At 63.0% G+C, this 18,192-nt stretch overlaps 1 protein-coding gene across 9 annotated transcripts in view; it reads right to left on the bottom strand.

Moving 5' to 3' along the window:
• Nucleotides 1-17,382, bottom strand: part of ATP2B4 (ATPase plasma membrane Ca2+ transporting 4) — a 111,967-nt gene extending 94,585 nt beyond the window's left edge. For 6 of the 9 annotated variants that reach the window (XM_084220495.1, XM_084220500.1, XM_084220499.1 and 3 more), the window contains exon 1: nt 17,244-17,382. The gene's annotated coding sequence lies outside the window, so the exon portion shown is untranslated. Of the gene's footprint in view, nt 1-929; nt 1,015-4,910; nt 5,224-12,268; nt 12,399-17,243 lie in introns of those variants that run through there. The other 3 variants (XM_084220497.1, XM_084220496.1, XM_084220498.1) reach the window with 3 other exon arrangements.
• Between the last annotated feature and the right edge of the window lie 810 nt (nt 17,383-18,192).

Raw genomic sequence — 18,192 nt, 5'->3', positions numbered from 1 at the left:
AAATCCCAGCTGGGATCAGGTGAATCGAGGTGGGATCACCTTCCCCAAGCACCTGGATCTCAGCCCCACACTCTGCCCCTCTCAGCAGCACCCACCAGGGCCCATCTCCTCTCCCAGTTTGGGAATGGGGTGTTGGGAACACTTGGCTGCCGGAGGTTGCCATGGCAAACTCAATGTAAAGCTGTCAGGGATGCTGTTTATGTTGCCAAGTGGGGAGGAAGGGAAAAAAAAAATAAGAAAAAGAAAAAAATTCAACTCCCCAAAAATTACCCTTCCTTGGCTCGGGTTTGAGATTTTTTCTCGTTGGGAATCCGAAGCTGCATCCGCAGTGGGATGAGAGAGGCTGCACGGACAGAGCCATTCTCCAGACGGACAAACAGAGCCGAAGGAGCCAATTAAAGCAGAAAAACGGCCCTGGAGCACCTTTCCCGGCTGGAACTGCCCCTGCAGAGGCAGCGCCGCTCTCCCTCCCCACCCCAGAGCCCGCTCCCTCCGCTGGGAGCGGCGCTGGGGGCGCACAGCGAGGCGCAGACCCTCCGGAATCCCGGCAGGAACCCCCGGGGACACCCACGGGGGGCTGCCACCACCGGGGTGGGGGGCCGGGGAGGGCACCAGACCCCCCTGCAGCCCCTCGGAGAGCGGGGGGGAGAGACACCTTCCCAGTGGGAATGCGGGACCAGGCTCCGCGCTGGCACCTGGGCACAGCGCCGCGCCAACAGGTGACAGCCTTGGGGACAGGGAGGGCACCGGGGGAGGGGGCTGAGCCCCGTCCTGGTGGGACAGGACCACGTGGAGCACGCGGTGCCCAGCCCGCGGTGGTGCCGGCGGCTCTCGGGGGGTTCCTGGGGTCCCCCGGTGTCCCCCGGAGCCGCCGCGGAGCCCCGCGGGCAGCGGCGGGGCCCGGGGGGGCCCCTCCCCTGCACACTCACCAAATCGCAATGTGCAGATGGCAGCGGCTCCCGCTCCTGCTCCTGCCTGTTCCCAGCAACACCCCTGGCAAGGGAAGCCTTCCCTCCTTAACCCCTCCGGCGCCGGGCGAGGCCACCCGCAGGGGACACCGCGGGGGTGTCACCTCCTGCGGCGGGGAGGAGACAGGGAGGTGGCGCACGGGGACAAACCTCACGCTCGCGGCTGGCTCGGAGGGTCAGGGGACATCCCAGCCGGGATTGTCACCCTCGGGGAGGAGGGGCAGGGTGGCAGAAGGTCACGGCGGCGGAACCTCCATCCTGGTGCCACGGAGAGGCGAAGGGGACAAGGCCAGGTTGCGACAGCCCGGACAGAGCCCCGGACACTCCGGGACCCTGTGCCAGCTCGGGAGGACCTGTCCCCTTCTCCCGGCCACGCCGGTGTCCCCTCGCCCCCCCTCCTTGCCCTTGCAGGTGCCGAAAGCAGAAGCGGTGGCACCCGGGGACAGCCACCTGTGGCACCCGCGGGATGTCCCCTCCTCCCGCGGCAGCATCCGCTTCCTCCGCCAGGGGTGGGGACAGCGACACTGCCCTGCCCGGAGGGGCCCCCCCGCACCCCACAGTGCCACCCCCGGCACACCTTGGGGACACTCCAGCGCCAAACCCCGGCACGGGGGACACGCCGCTGACGGCCGGACCCCCTCGCTCCTGGCGGGGCAGAGGGGGAAGGAGCCCGCAGGCTCCATCCTGCGAGGTGCGGGGAATAAACGTGGGGAAAATGTCCTGGAAAAGGAGCAGGAAAACGCCCAGGAAGCGCTGGGGCCTCACGGAGCGCTGTGCCAGGGAAACTGAGTCACCAACCGAGTCACCAGCCGAGTGACAAAGCGAGTGACAAAGCAGGCGCGGAGCGGTGGCGGAGCCCAGGGCGCGGGGCTGGAGCTGCAGCCCGGGAATTCCTGCGGGAATTCGCTGCTGGGATCCGGCCCCTGAGGCTGCTCCTCGCCAGCCCCCGGAGCAGGGCAGGGCAGGGTCCCCACGTCCCGCATCATCCCCGCGAGTGACAATTCGTGACTCCAGTGAGTGACAATTCCCGTTTCCCACGCGGCTCCTCGGCACCTCCCTGTCCGCGACATCGGGGGACACGCCACAAGCCAGCGGCTGCCGCGGGCTCAGGGTGCCACACGCTGTCGGCAGCGAGCCGCTGGCCCCGCGGTGTCACTGTCAGCGGCGATGTCACCGTCACCCAGGGTGACAGCCCTGTAGTATTTCCTCCCACACGGCTGTGCCAGGCACACAGCACAATTCCCGGTGCCACGGGGCTGCCACGTGCTGGGCACAAGGCTGGGGGCCTGTCCCCAAACCGGCTGTCACCCCCTTGGCCGCCGACCTTCATCCCCACGCAGGTGACACCAAGGGTGGTGAGGCCACCAGAGCATTGTCCCGTGCCTGGCTATGCCACACCACCCTCCTCCTCCTCTCCTTCCTCCTGCCAGGCCAAGAGGAGGGATGGCAGCAAGGCCAAGGTCACAGGGAAGGCAGAAGGAAAAGGCAGGAGGAGGTGACATTCCCCAAAATGAACGTCCCTGCTGCCACCCTGCAGGGCACTCACTCGTTCCACCCCGCTCGTTCCAGCTGCTCTGGCTCCCATTTTGCTCCTATTTTGCCTCCTGCTAATTGACGTTGGAAAACTGCTGGCTTTTGGCGTGCCCAAGGCAGCAATTAACTCCTGCAAAGGGCAGGGAAGAGGCTGGAGGCGGAACGCTGGGCACGGCCCTGGCACGGACGCGGCGCTCCACGAATCCCGAATCCCCGAGCCCCCAAATCTGCACCACCCCTGAGCCCCCAAACCCACAGCTCTGAGCCCCAAACCCCACAGCTCTGAGCCAGCTGCCACCAGGGGCTGGTACAGCCCTGGTCTGTGCTGTCCAGGCCTCCAAAAGCGTCACATCCACGTGCCAAAGCCACCGGCGCAGCTGGCGGTGCCGGGGGTCAGGAATCTGCCCTCGCCCCCGGCCGGGGCTTCCCCGAGCCTCAGGGTGCAGCAGCCCAGGAATTCCATGGGGGTGGAAGCAAAGGAAAAGCAGGGAGCCTCCAGGCGAGCTGTCAGGGGGAATGTTTCCATCTAAGGCCTTGGTATTTCCCTGGCGGCGCCTGCACTAAATCAGCGCCGCTCCTCTCATTATTCTCTGGTGCTTTACAAGGTAGCGCGGCCGGCGCAGGAATGCAGGAGGATGGGGAGCAAAGCCAGCCTCTCCCGCAGCAGCAAACACCTGCAGGGGCACAGCATCCCCTGGGCAGCCCCTCCAACACCTCCCCAGCAGCCCTGGCACTTTTAACACCAAATGGTTTTGTTTGAGGTTGTCTGAGCACCAAAATCAGAGATTACGGCTTTCAACAGCAGAGAATATGGATGTCACACCTGAGTGTAACATCTAGAGGACTTTAAAAGACGTAGAGGTGGTGCTTAGGGATGTACTGTACTGCTGGATTTGGCACTGCTGGCTTAAAGATTGGACCTGACAATCTTAAAGATCTTTTCCAGCCTCAGGAATTCCGTGATTCTCCACAGGAGCCCTCAGGTCGGGAGGAGTTGGGCTGCCTTCCTCTTTGCTCTGTATCTGTCCCTCTCTCCCTGGAGGTGACAGTGGCACACCCCTGACTGTCCTGGATGCCAGCACCAGGTTTTGTCCACTCCTTCTCCATCCCCCTTGGCACCAGGAAACGGGCCTGTCCCAGCCTGGGAGCACTGGGAAGCCACCACGGGGTGATGTGATGGCAGCTGGCACACGGTGGGTGACCCTCCTCTCCTCTCTTCCCTTCCCTCCGGGTGGATCTGCTGCAGGGAGGTGTCCTGGGCAGCAGCTGCCCCCTCCACCTCTCCTCCCTCCTCCAGACCCATCCTGGGCTTGGCTTAGCTCTGATTCACAGCCCAGACCGAATCCAAAGCCGAGCTTTGGGATTTGGGCGGCTTGGAACCGTGGAGCAGGACTGGAAGATCAAAACAAGGCAGCAAACCAGACCCTGGGGCTGCTCTGGCAGCACTCCAGCACAGACACAGAGCAGGGGCCACATCCCAGCCCTGTCAGAGCCACCTGCCCCCTCCCAGCTCCTGTCACACCTGGCCAGCAGGGAGGGGACACCGAGGATCCCGGCAGGATGGGATCCCACTGGCAGGGAGATGCTGCAGCCCCAGCACTTGGACGCTGTCCTGGGAGGCCCCTGAGGAGCAGGAGAGGCCAGGGAAAGGCTGGGGGCAGTGTCTGAGCTGGCCAGGCTGGAGCAGAGGCCACAGGGCCGGGAGGGCAGGAGGGAGGAGCCCGGAGCCCTCTGCTCCAGAGCCCTTCCAGGGCACAGCTCCAACCAGGATTTTGGGTTTTGGATGCCAGGACACTCCTCAGGCAGGAGCTGGGGCACAGCCCAGGACAGGGATGCTCCTGCCATTCCCACCTCTCCTCAACCAGGATTTTTGGATGCCAGGACACTCCTAAGGCAGGAACTGGGGCACAGCCTGGGTAATCCCAGCCCAGGGCAGGGATGCTCCCACCATTCCCAGCTCTCCCATGGGATGGGGCAGCCCAGGAGCACCGGGAGCAGTTGGTGTCCAGCTCATCTCCCCACACACCTGAGCACAGCCCCAAAGAGCAGAGATCCCACCAACGCCCACTCCCACCTTCCCACGTCCCGCTTGAATTTTAAACTCAGCTTAAATTAAATCAAACCCAGAGCACGGGGCAGTCTGAGAGGCAAAACAACGCTCAGGGGACAGGAGAGCCACCGGGCAGGACAGGAGGACACAGGCACGGTATTTTTAGCAGGATTACACAGGGACAGGGGATTCCTAGCCCGAAGATCCCTGGGGGATGAAAATAGGGCCCGTCACTTCCTCCAGCAGCAGCCGGGGGAAGCATCAGCTGCTCGGGGCAGGCAGCAGGAGGAGAGGGGCAGCCCGTGGGGTTTGGGGTGCCCAGGACACCCCGGGACAGTGGGGGGCACCGGGTGGCTCACCTTGTCACCTTGTCACCGCCGGAGCCGCTTCCTCTTCCCTGCTCCGTGAAGAATCCCGTGGAAAAAAAACCAAACTGGCAGCAAAACCCCCCAAAAATGCCCCTCGGGAAACTGAGGCAGGAGAGGCAGAGCTACACCACAGGGAAATGTGGGGATCCCCTGAAGTTTGGGACGTGCCAGTAGGGGATCCCCAACAATTCCAGATGTGGCGCAGGGGAAGCCCAACAATTCCAGAGAGGGAAGGGCGCTCCAGCACTCGGCTCCCGAGGGTGGCAGCAGCCCTGGGGACACGGGGAAGGGCTGGGGACAGCAATGCCCCTCCTGCCACCGCCACCACGTGAGCCGGGATGGGTGTCCCTGCTCCCAGCTCCGAGAATTCCCGCTCTGGATCACATCCCTGCCGGCCACCCTGTAACTCCTGCCAGCCCGGCTAGCTGGGATCCCTCTCCTCACACTCCTCCAGCCCTAAATCCATATTTTCCCATCAAAAAAAAAAAAAAACAACAAACAAACCCAAGCTCAGCGGGGATTTTCTAAGGGACAAACAGGCAACAAGGGATGGGAGAGGGGTAAAGAAAAAAAATAAAATTAAGTTTAAAAAAAAAAGGCTGCGAGCGCTTTTCGCTGCTGCAAAGGGTTAAAAAAATAAAGTCGGGAAAAGCGATAGGAAAAACACACGCGGCTCCCAGGGAAGAGCGCGCCGGCTGCTCCCGTTTCCCTTCCCAACATGCCCTGCTCCTGGGAAAGTGTGGGCTGTTTTCCATATATAACTGCGAACTGTTCCATGCAGTAAGAAGTCTAATTAAAGGGAGCCAGGCGAGCAGGGGAAGGCGATATTTATCCCAGAGAAAAGAAACCCCCCCTCAAAATCCTCAAAATCCTAAATGCAGACCCCTCGCCCAGCAAGGGGGGGGGAAAAAATAATAATAAAAAAGTTCCGTGGTGGTGGTGTGGAAATCACAAAAAATAACAAGAAAAAAAAAGGAAAGGAAAAAAAAAAAAAACAGGCGGGAGAAGCAAATCAGAGCTTGGAAAATATGGAGAAATAGGAGGGGAGAGCCAGATGGGCCAGGAGAGCATGGGGAGGGGCAGGGCAAGGGGGAGGGAAAGCTCCTCCGAGCTGATATGAGCTGGGAGGGGGCACAGCCGCCCCCCAGGAGCCCCCCAGGGTCCTCCTTCCCCAACCCCCCGAGGTGGGAGAAGCCAGGATTTGAGCAAACAGCCGGAATCAGCCTGGAAAATAAATATAAAAGCGGGCAGAAAGGGGCTGGGGGGTGGGAAATGCCTGGAGGCACCGAGAGGGATCCAGGGCGGGTGGGAGAGGCTGGGAGGGAAGGGACACCACGCCAGGCACCCACCCTGGGCACCCCCTACCCTGAGTGAACCCCGCCGGTGTTTTGGGATGGAAAAAACCATGGGAAAACCCTGGATGTGGTTTTGAGAGGAACTTTGTTCGAGCTGGGCTTCCACCAGCGCCGGGCACGGCCCTAACCCAGAGCAGGCACCGCGCTCCCGGTTTGGGGGGAGTCAGAGCAATTAGAAACCGTTAGGGGGCTTTAATTAGTGCTGATTATATCAGCTGGGGAGAGGCACCACCACCACCACCATCATTAGTGCTGATTCTATCAGCTGGGGAGAGGCACCACCACCACCACCATCATCATCATGAGCCCAACTGGATGGGGCTCTTTGCTCCCTAAAATTGCACTTTGTCCTGCTGCCACCCAGCAGTCACCCGAGGAGTTTGGGGTGTCATTCCCAGGCCTGTCAGCCATTCCCAACCCTGACATTCCCAATCCTGACATTCCCAGCCCTGTCAGCCATTCCCAGCCCTGTCAGTCATTCCCAATCCTGACATTCCCAACTTTGACATTCCCAACCTTGACATTCCCAGCCCTGTCAGCCATTCCCAATCCTGACATTCCCAACTTTGACATTCCCAGCCCTGTCAGTCATTCCCAGCCCTGTCAGTCATTCCCAGCCCTGACATTCCCAGCCCTGTCAGCCATTCCCAATCCTGACATTCCCAACCTTGACATTCCCAGCCCTGTCAGTCATTCCCAGCCCTGTCAGTCATTCCCAGCCCTGACATTCCCAGCCCTGTCAGCCATTCCCAATCCTGACATTCCCAACCTTGACATTCCCAGCCCTGTCAGCCATTCCCAGCCCTGTCAGCCATTCCCAGCCCTGTCAGCCATTCCCAGCCCCACCTGCACGCCCTGCCCTGCAGCCTGGCACAGCCCTGCCCTGCCATCCTGTTTATGCCACATCCAACCCCACGTGTTCCCTCCTCCCAGCACCTCCCAGCTGCACCAGTAACCCCGGCAATCCGGGATATCCCTTCCCTCAGACAGACACATCCCGTCCAGGCTTTGCCATAAATCCCAGCTCCCCCAAAAAACCCCACCTGCAATGATGCTGGGATGGAATCCCAGAATGGTTTTGGGATGAAAGAGACCTTAAAGCTCATCCCATCCCACGGGTGGGGACACCTCCCACTGTCCCAGGGTGCTCCAAGCCCAGCCTGGCCTTGCTGGGATGAGCTCAACCTCGGACACAACAGGGACGGTGCTGCCAGGGGGGCTCACACCCCAAATAACGCCCCCCAAAACCCCACAGCCTCTGCCCAGCCTCCAAACGCGAAGGACAAAGCGCCCTGGGGTCACCCGAGGTGACAGCGGCCACCGGCCCCCGGTGTCCTGGCAGGAGTGGGGCTGTGGGAGGCTCTGGCACGGCCCGGCCCTGCCCCAGGTGGGGCTCTAAGCACCGGCGCTAATCCCGGGATAATTGCGGCTTTAGCAGCGATAGGGCCCAGATTAGCGGGGAAATCCCGGGGATAGGGGCACCGAGCGGCACCGAGCGGGCACCGAGCCACGGGAGAGGCGGATCCCGGGAACAGGGCGAGGGATGGGTGGGAATGGAGTGAGGGATCTGTGGGAATGGAGTGAAGGATCCCAGGAATTCAGTGAGGGATCCCCGGAATAGAGTGAGGGATCCATGGGATACAGAGAGAGATGCCAGGAACAGAGTGAGGGATCTGTGGGAATAGAGCGAGGGATCCCAGGAATTCAGTGAGGGATCCATGGGATACAGAGAGAGATGCCAGGAATAGAGTGAGGGATCTGTGGGAATGGAGTGAGGGATCCCAGGAATACAGCAAGGGATCCCGGGAACACAGTGAGGGATCCATGGGATACAGAGAGAGATCCATGGGAATAGAGTGAGGGATCCTAGGAATTCAGTGAAAGATCCCAGGAATAGAGTGAGGGATCCATGGGATACAGAGAGAGATCCATGGGATACAGAGAGAGATCTCAGGAATAGAGTGAGGGATCCCAGGAATACAGTGACAGATCCCAAGAACAGAGTGAGGGATCCACAGGGATACAGTGAGAGATCCACGGGGATACAGAGAGGGATCCATGAGAATACAGCGAGGGATCCATGGGATAGAGCGAGGGATCTGTGGGATACAGAGAGGGATCCATGGGAACACAGAGAGGGATCCCAGGAACGCAGCGAGGGATCTCCTGGCGCCCAGCACAAACACACACACACCCGTGGCTCAGGGTGTGATTCCTGCTCCCCATCCCAATGGAAAAATGCCAAACCCACGGGCAGGATTCCCCTCCAGCCCAGCTGTCCCACCCGGGATTGCTCTGCCTGCCGGGATCCCCTCCATCCCCACGGCTTTGTTTCCTCTTCCCTTTCCCAGCATCTTCCCTGCAGGATCAGGGGCCTTCCTCACCCTCTCCATCACCTCCCACGGAGCCCAGGCAGGGGCTGGGCAGGGGGGTTCGCTCCTGGAATAATGAGGAGAGTGGGAATGCAGAGTGGGAGCTTGCATTGGGGTTGTCCAGCACTGATTGGGATCCCTCAGAACTGTTTGGGATCCCCCAGCACTGTTTGGGGTCCCCCAGCACTGTTTGGGATCCCTCAGAACTGTTTGGGGTCACCCAGAATTGTTTGGGATCCCTCAGAACTGTCTGGGGTTCCCCAGCACTGTTTGGGTTCCCCTAGCACTGTTTGGGGTCCCTCAGAACTGTCTGGGATCCCTCAGAACTGTTTGGGGTCCCCCAGCACTGTTTGGGGTCCCCCAGCACTGTTTGGGGTTCCCCAGAACTGTTTGGGATCCCTCAGAATTGTTTGGGGTCACCCAGAACTGTTTGGGGTCCCCCAGCACCACCTTGGCTGCTGCCACGTTCGAAGGGAGGCCAGTCCCAGGCGAGGAGGCTGAGATTTGGGAAAATCCCTCTGCTCCCTGCTGGCTTTTCCTGGATCCCTTCCCAGCGACCCTGTTCCCAAAGGATCCCCCCAAGAGAGGACAGATCCCGGCCAGGTCCCAGGGACTGACACACAGCCAGGCCAGGCCGTGCGGGCAGCTGCATCCGGGGGAGTGGCAGGAGGAAGGGAGGCTCCCTCATTGTCCTTTCCAGAGGGAGAAGGGACAGCCCCGAGCCTGGAAGCGCCAGGAAACACTTCCAGCTCCTCATCCAGCCCTCGGGGCCGCAGGGCCCCGTCCCCCCAGCGCTGCAGAAACTCCATCTGCAGCGCCTGGCCGGGATTCCATGCACTTCACGTCCGACTGCAGGAGCCGGAGGATCCCCTGGCTGCTGACCTGCACGGAAACGCCCGGCTGCTGCTGCTGCTGCTGAGGGAGGGAGGGAGGGAGGGGAAGCAGGGGGAGGAAAGGCCATTCCTGCAGTCAGCGATGCTCCAGCAGGTGCCCGCTGAGGTGAGACAGGCACCGAGTGCATGCAGGGATGGGGAGAGGTGGGAAAGCAGGAAACGGGGAATGGGAAGGGATGAAAGGCACAAGGGATACTCTGCTGCCTGCTGGCTTTTCCTGGATCCCTTCCCAACGACCTGATTCCCAAAGGATCACCCCCAGAGGGGACAGATCCCAGGGGCTGAGACACAACAAGGGATGAAAGGTCAGGAGCTGGCACAACAGAATGCAGTGGTGGATATGGAGCTGGAGCACAGCATGGATGGGCTGTATCCATTCTGGAGAATCCATGGAGAGCATGGCAGCCCCCTCTGGATGAGCTTCCCCCAAAACAGGGAGCAGCATCTCAGCACCCTGCCCGTGGTTCCAGCCTTTTCCACCTCCTCTAGGAGCCCAAACCAGCACCCAGCACTCTCCAAAAAATCCAAACGTCCCTGAGGTGAGAAATCCATGGATTTAACACCCCGTGGAACAGCCAGGCCGGCTCCCAGGGGCACAGCACACCCCGGGGATGCCAGAGCAGGTAGCAGGATGAGGTTTTCCAGCTGGATTTCCCCATGGGGATGCTGTTTACTTTCTCCTTCCCCCAGGAAATCTCCTGCTGACTCAGGAAACACCCTCGGGCACAGCTCTGCGGAGAGGAGACACTTCCCAGCCACAGCTTTGGTCCTTCCTTTCGTTTTTTTGGCCAGTCCAGTTGGGGTCAGACTGGAGAGCAATCAGTCACTTGGGAAATAACACCACTCCAGGCCTCCTCCCTCAAAGAAACCTCAAAAGACAGCATTTAAGGCGAGCTTAATTTGGACAACTAAAAATAGCCAGCACCAGTCACACTGGAAAATGCAGGATGTGGAGCTTCACCCTCTCCCAGCTCCAGCCTGCACACGGGGGTTTGTGGCCCCCAGCCCCACAGATTTGTCCCTAGGGATGGCCTGGCTCCCACAGGGAATCCAGCAGGACCCTCTGAGGCCCATCCCAGAGCCCTGCCCGGCTGCTGCGATCAAAGTGTGGGGACCCAAAACTTTCCCAGGCAGGATGTGGTGACTCAGAGCCACGTCTGCAGAGAGGGACACCCAGGAAAGATCCCAGCCACGCTTCCCAGCTTCTCCCAGCCCAGCCAAGTCTCTGATCCCGGCTCCCTGCAGCTGATTCAGCCTTGGGTGAAGGCAGCCAGGCCGGTGCCATCGGGATGAATCCTGGTTGTCATTCCCTCTGTTCCAGAGGCTGTCACCCACGCTGTGACCCTCTTCCAGCCTCGCTCCGGCCATCCCGGGGCTCCTCCGGTGCCAGCCCGGCATTCCCAGCTGCCAGCACGGCCACAAATCCAGCCTGCCCTCATTTCCCTGCACTCCCCCTCCTTGCACCGAGCTCTCCCTCCTTGCACTAATCCCTCCCTGCTCCAGAGGCAGGAATAATGTTTAACTCAGGTTCACGCCGGAGCACGAGCTCCCTCCCAGCCCGGGTCAGCCCCAGGCGTGTCCCCGTCACCGAGGCCATGCCGGATCCCTGCTGCTGGCACAGCCACGTGCCCGGCTCCGGCAGGAAGCCCCTCTGGAGCGGGAAGCTCCGGGAAGCTCTCGGCTGCCAGCTGCAGCCATCCGTCACGCCGGGGCTGGGACGCAGCCGGGCTCAGCTCTGCAGGTGCCACGAGAATCCCACAGCCGGCAGATCCCGCTCGGAGCCATCCCATCTCCCCGGGGATCACCCCAAAATCGGGGGGCTGCGACAGAGCGAGGATGAGAGGGGACAGTGCTGGAGGACTGAGCCATCTCCTGGCTCGTGCCGGTGTCCCTGGGCAGGAGTGGGAAAGCAGCTTTGCCACCGCATCCTGGGCTGTGTCCCCAGCAGCGCTCCGGCAGCACGGGGTTATTTTCAAGAAGCTGGCGAGAAGGTGGGAAGGGAGGCGAGGAGCTGGAATGCTGCGAGGGCCACGCCACTAAGCCTCAGGGAAGGCTGGAGCCCCGGAGAGGCGAGGCATCGGCATTCCCAAGCAGGAACAAAAGGCGAGAAGCGAAAAGCCCGGGGCATTCCAGGGGCCACAGGCACCTCCAGGCCGAGCGAGGGGTGGCGAAGGGACAGTAAAGCTCCAGCTGCTGCAGCAGGGTCCTTAATTAGCATCTCGAGAAACGGCGCCGAAAATCAGACACCTTCTGCCCGAAATCCGAGCCCGGACCTGAAAATCCGATCACCGACCCCGATGCTCAAAGAGCAAAGGTCACTTCCAACCCCACCCAGGCCCTGCCACCGCCCCGCGGGGCCGCGCTGCCCCGCGGTCCCCCCGGCGCCTCGGCTCACCCCCTGCCCACCGCCAGCCCCCCCAAACCGAGCAGAGGCAGCACGGTGAGGGCCAGCGGCTTATTTTTAGCCCGGAGAAGGCAGGAGCCGGGAGCAGCCATCCCGACTCTTGCCCTTGGCATGGGACACGCCGCTGTCCCCCCCGGGCCGCCCGCGCCCCGCTGCCCCCCGGCTCTGCAGCGCTGCGTCCCCCCCGGGCTGGCATCACCTCCCCTGGCACGGCTCCTGGGCCCGGGCAGGAGGAGGAGGATGCTGGGCTCAGCCCTGGAGCCGGCCCCGCGGCACAAGGAGCGGGATTATTTACAGCTCCTTAACGGAGCGAGGCAGGGCTGACCTTTCCGAGCGGCAGACAAAGAGGAGATGTCGGGAATCGCTGCTGCGGGACCCTTCCCGGCCCGGCGGGATGAGCGGGGGGCCAGACCCACGCTGGGGGGGTTCGGCAGCGGGGAGCCGGCCAAGGCCACGGAGAGCCAAGCGCGCTGGGATCCCAGCCTGGGAAAAGGAGGGATCGGATTCCTCCCTCCCCGGCCCCGCCGGACAAACTCTTCCGGGTGGGGACTCCTACGCGCCGCGCTCTGCCCAGGCACAGCTCGCTGCTCCTTCCCGCAGCCCACGGCTGCCTCGGCGGCAGCAAAACACGGGCATAGGGCACGGAATGGCAAAATCGGCACTGCTCCTCGCCCCCGGCGCCCCGCTCGGCTCAGCCCAGCTGCCGACTCATCCCTGCCGTGGAAGCGTCGAAGGAAAAGTTTCCCCGTCAGCACAAAACGCTGACACTTGGCCGAAGCTTCCCCTTGGCTTCTCCTGCCCTGGCCAGGAGTTCCCCCCGCTGGGGACACGCCAGGGCCCGGCCCCGAGTGGGTGGGGGTGGCAGGGGACAGGCCTGGTCTTTGTATTGTGGCACTGGTGTGGCACTGGTGTGGCACCGGTGTGGCCCGGGGGCTGCCACAGCCCCTGTGCCGCAGGGAAGGGAGGGATTCCCGAGGCCAGGAGCTCTCCCGTTGGCACTGGGCAATGGATGATTGATCCCGTGATGGATGATCGATCCCATTCGCTCCGAAGCTGCAGGATTTGGGCAGAGGGCTGCTGGTGTCACAGCTGTGTGTCCCCTCCCCAGCCTGCACCCTCCTGGTCCGTGTTTAGGTCCCCATGTAGGACTTGATGCCACGATCCAGAAATCCCAGGAAGCTGCACTCCATGAAGGTCCCCATGTCCCTTGCCACCAGCCTGGGCCACAGCGGCCTGGTCACCCTGGAGGGAGCAGAGCCAGCCCCAAAAGGGAATCCCACAACTCCAGTTCCTGATTCCAGGGGCCTCGCTGTGCATCAGCTTCCCACGTTCAAATCTGAGACCCCTCCCAGAAGCTCACAAACGCAGGAGGACTCTGAACTCAGCTCTTACTCACAGAGAGCTCTCCCAGGATTTAAGGTGCTTAATTAGCGGTTTAAAAGAGTCACCAGCTGGGTGGGTGACACCCCAGCGGGTGTCATGCACTCCACAGGGCTCCAGCTTCCCTCCTGTCCCTACCCAGGCTTACCTCGGGTGTTTTTTCCCTTTTCCTAATGATCCAGCAGAGGAGCAGGGTTTATAAATCCATAGAAACTCTATTATCCCCGTGCATTAAAGCCAAAAGCAACTAATTAAACATCAAAGTCACAGGGTTCATTAGCTCAACCTCAGTGCTGGTAGGAGGTGACAGGGATTGTGGCTGTCACCCAACTGCTCCCAAGGCTGGCCCTGCACCCCAAAATACATTCCCTGTCCCAGTGTCACTGGGAAAACCAGTGACTTCCACTGGAAAACCACTGGGCTGGGCAGGACCTTGTCACCTGCCTGTTCCTGTCTCCCAGCTGGTCACCTTTGCCTCTACCAATGTGGAGAGGAGGGAGCTTGGGGACAGCTCTGCCACCTTTGCCATCAAAGCTGCTTCCCCCATGGGATCCCTATTCCCACCCAGCACAACACGAGGGAGACAGGGATGGGTTCAAATTCCCAGCTCTGCACACCAGATCCCCTCCAGCGTGCTAGAACAGCCATTCCTTACTGGGAAGGCTGCAGCATCCCTGGATCTGGGAGTTCTCAGCAGGCCATGGGACATGGGGGACAGACACCAGGGAAGTGGCACCGCTTGTGGCCACTTCCCACCTAAGGGCCTGCATCCATCACCATGGTCACATTGAGCATTGGTGACTTCCACTGCCACGGTCACACTGCCATGGTCACACTGAGCACTGGTCACCTCCCACTGCCATGGTCACACCGAGCACTGGTCACTTCCACTGCCACGGTCATATGGAGCATGGGTTACTCCCCATCCAAGGATCTGCATCCCATATCCACAGCCACACTGACCACTGGTCACTTCCCAAAGGACCCGCACCCACCTCCACGGTCACACCGCTCCTCCCAGCCGGGGCTCGCTGTCCCTGCCCCAGCGAGCGCCTTCCCGGCCCAGCCGCTCCCGGAGCCCGGCGGGATCCCCGGGCTCTCACCGCAGGTTTTCCGCCGGCTCCTTTCCCAGCACGGCGCAGCCGTGCCCGGCGGGGAGGAGCCGTGGGCGAGGAGGAAGCCAGAGCTGCCAGCCCTTCGCCGGGCCCTGCACGGGGAGCAGCAGCAGCAGCAGCAGCGAAGGGGCGGCGGCTGCGAGTCCCCCCCACCGCAGGGATTTTGGTCCCCACATCCCCGCAGGCTCCAACCCGCGCTGCAGGGACCGGCGCGTGTGGCCACTATGGGAAAACTCCGCTCGTGGCCTAGCAGGGAGGAGAAACAGAAAAAGGAGGAAAAAAAAAAAAAAAACAAGCACATTTTTTTTTGAGAGAGGAGCGGGGAACGCGCGGAGAACCCGCGGCCCCGGCGAGGGGCGGGCGGGGAAGGAGCGGGCTCGTCTCCCAGGGCTTGGGGACAAGGGGAAACTCCAGGCTCAGCTCCACCCCGGCGCTTTCGACTGCCGAACAATAGTGGAGAGGAGCAGCCGTCCCTCCCTGCTCTTACTCATCCTGCCCAAGGACCTGTGCCACCCTTCGGCTGCCCCCGCCCTGCCCGGCCTCCGCCCGGGGGCTCGGGCACGGCGGCTCCCCGCTCCGGAGGTGCAAGGCTCGGGTGACAGCGACAGATTCCCCCGGGAAGAGATGCGGACCCACGGCACGCGAGCGGCGAGCCGGCAGCGCAGGGAATTCCCTCCGTCATCATCGCCAGCGGAAAAAAAAAAAAAAAAAAAAAAAAAAGACAGAAAAAAAAAAAAAAAAGAAACCAACACCCAACAACAGCCTGCGCCCTCTCAAACCTCGCTACCTGCAGCGCTCGCAGCACTTCCCAGCGCTTTTCCAGGCGGGAAGGAAGCGGGGAAGGAGCCGGGGCTCGGACGGGGAGCGGCAGCCGCGGCCCCGCCGGCGGCCAGGGCGGGACGGGGCCGGAGCCCGCGGGGAATGCGCGGTGCCAGGGCAGGAATGGGGAAGCGCTGCCTCCCGCCCTGGGCGCTTCCCAGCTCCACCTGCACCATCCCGGCCCCGGCACCTTCCCCGTGCCACGGCCGTCCACGCACCCGAGGCCATCCAGCCCGGCCCCAGGGAGTCACAGGGTGCAATTTGGCCTCCAAGCCCACCCAGCGCCCAGCGATGAGAAGGGTTCTGCGCCCCTCAGATCCGAGGGGCGCCTGCAGCCCCCCTGAGCTGCCAGCCAGCCCGCGGGGAGGGTTCCGAGGGGGTCACCCGAGGGGGCAGCCGGGGAGGGAAGCCCGGGGCCGGGGAGGGATCCCCGGGGCGCGGCGGGGTGGGGCTGACGGAGCGCGGGGGCGTCAGCCTCTCTCGCTCATGATTTAATAATTTAGGTGCGTTTCAGTGCTCAGAGAAGCGAAAGATTGAGGGCAGTGTCTGGAGCCAGGCAGGGCGCAGGCAGCGGTGCAGCCCCTGCCTCGTCCACGCAGCCCAGGGGGTTTGGGGTGGGGGGCTCAGCTCGGGGTCCCTCGCCCCAGGACGGCTCTGGGCGCTCCTTGGCGAGCTCCGAGCACTCACCTCCACCCCAGCTCGCTGCCCTCTGCTCCTGCCCGTCCACCCACGTCCAGGGCTGCCGGTCCACGGCCACGGGCAGAAACTGGCTGCACTGGTTTGAGCTTCGCAATGCAAACCCCCACCCAAGCTCAGGTCTCCAGAGATAAGAGCACAATAACCTATTGTCCCTCCTCCCCTCCCAACATCTCCACTTGCCTCTAGCGAGGCAGGGAGGGACCACCCAGCTCCGCACAGCCCCCCCCGCCCCCGCCGCCGGGCAGCCCACGGGGGGCACGGACCCACCGAGCCAGGCCGGCGATGCTGCGAGGCTCCGGAGCCGGGGCTGGGATGCAGGGAGAGCGCTGAGGGCAGAGGCAGGAGGAGGCGGACGAGGCCAGAGCCTGGCCGGGCTTCCAATAGATTTCCTGATTTATTTTTTAATTTATTTTCCGCCTCCCCACTCCTGTTTTCTCTGCCGTGGCTCTGCCCAGCTGGATTGGTGCAGGCAGGAGGGGGACGTGCCCAGCCGTGGCGTGGGCAACCCCCACGCACCTCCCCACCGCATCCCACCCTCCCCACAGCCCCCCACCCGCGTCACCCCACTCCAGGCAGGGAGCAGCCCCCTTTTCTACCCCACAGGTGGGGAAAAACCACCCCAAACCCACCCACGCAGCACCTTCCCCGCTCTGTCCTTGGGCTGCCGCAAGCCCCCCTCCCCTTTCCCCGCCTCTTCCTTCCTCCATCATCCTCATCCTCCTCCTCCCCGCAATGCCACAACTCGCTGCCTCCCCAAAAAATCCAGCAACACGGGCGACCGGGAACCCCGCGCCCCCCACCAGCCGTCTCAAGGGCGGGCAACAAGTTGTAGGATCCGACCGGAGCGCCCTCCCCACCCCAAATACCGGGGGGCTGCCGGACTTGCCCCCCACAAGATGTTTGGGGGCTGCACGCCCCGCAGCAGCCCACGCCCCAGAGCGGCCGGACCGCGGTCACCCCATCACCCCACCTCTCCCACGTGGGATTGGGGTCGGGGGGTCCCACACCGAGCCCCCCCGTGATGCAGGACCCCACGCCGAGTCCCCCCTATCCCACCTGCTGCACCGGGACGGAGCGGGGCGGTGAAATCCCCGCTGCCCGCGCCCCACCCGCCCGGCACAGCGCGGACAGCGATGCTCCCACCCACCCGCGCCCCCCGCTCCTACAAAGACCCCCCGTCCACGACCGCCCCACGCCACTCCCGTGCGTCCCCACAGTGTCCCCGACACCTCAACCCCCCTCTGGGGACCCCCGTACCCCGCTGCCGGGGTCCCCCCGCGCACTCACCGGCTCCGGTCCCACGGCGCCCGGCTGGCGGCGGAGCCCCCGCGACTGGCCATGGGATGGAGGGGGAGCGGTCCCGGAGCTAACGGGAGAAAATGCTTGTCATGGCAACCCCCGTGCCGTGCGGGGCCGTGCGGGGCCGGGCCGGCGAGGGAGGGGACGGCGGGCAGGGAGGGGGAGGGCTCGTCCCAGCCCGCCGGGGGAGGGGCTCCCTTAAGGTGGCTGCACGCCCCGACGGCGGCTTAAGGGGGACGGGGAAAGGAGCGGGGTGAACGGCACGGCCAGGGGGGACAGCGGGGTGGGGGACCCCAAACAGCCACAGGAGCCCGTGGGCAGAGTGATGGGGACACCCCCGGGAAATATGGGGACCCCGGGGCAGGGTAGGGACACCCTGGGAATAGTGGGGACACACTGGACAGGGCGGTGGGTGCACGCCTGGGAAGAGAGGGGACACCCCCAGGCAATATGGGGACCCCCAGGCAGGATGGGGACCCCCGGGCAGGGTAGGGACACCCTGGGAATAGTGGGGACACGCTGGAAAGGGCGGTGGGTGCACACCCGGGAAGAGAGGGGACACCCCCAGGCAATGTGGGGACAGCCCTGGGAAGAGTGGGGTCACCCCCAGGCAGGATGGGGACACCCCCGGGCCATATAGGGACACCCCCAGACACCCCAGCAGGGCCTGCAGGGATCCCCTCCCGAGGCCCAGTTCGGGCTCCAGCGCTTCCAGTTAAACCAGTGGAACACCCGACCGGGCACAGCCCCTCATTAACCCTTCATTAACCCCTCATTAGTGCTCCCAAGGGGTTTTTCCCTCCTTGAGGGCCGGAGCTGGGCCTGGATGTGGAGGCCGAGCCTGGGAATTCATTTCCATAACATTTTCTAACAAAATCCCTCCCTCAGCACACCGGGATGGACCTTCCCGCCCAGCTGAGCTGACCCAGGGGTTGTT

The sequence above is a fragment of the Fringilla coelebs genome, assembly GCF_963513975.1.
Source record: "Fringilla coelebs genome assembly, chromosome: 23".
NCBI classification, from domain to species: Eukaryota; Metazoa; Chordata; class Aves; order Passeriformes; family Fringillidae; genus Fringilla; species Fringilla coelebs.
The sequence above is the reverse complement of the archived record's forward strand: the minus strand, read 5'-3'. Positions and strand labels throughout refer to the sequence as shown.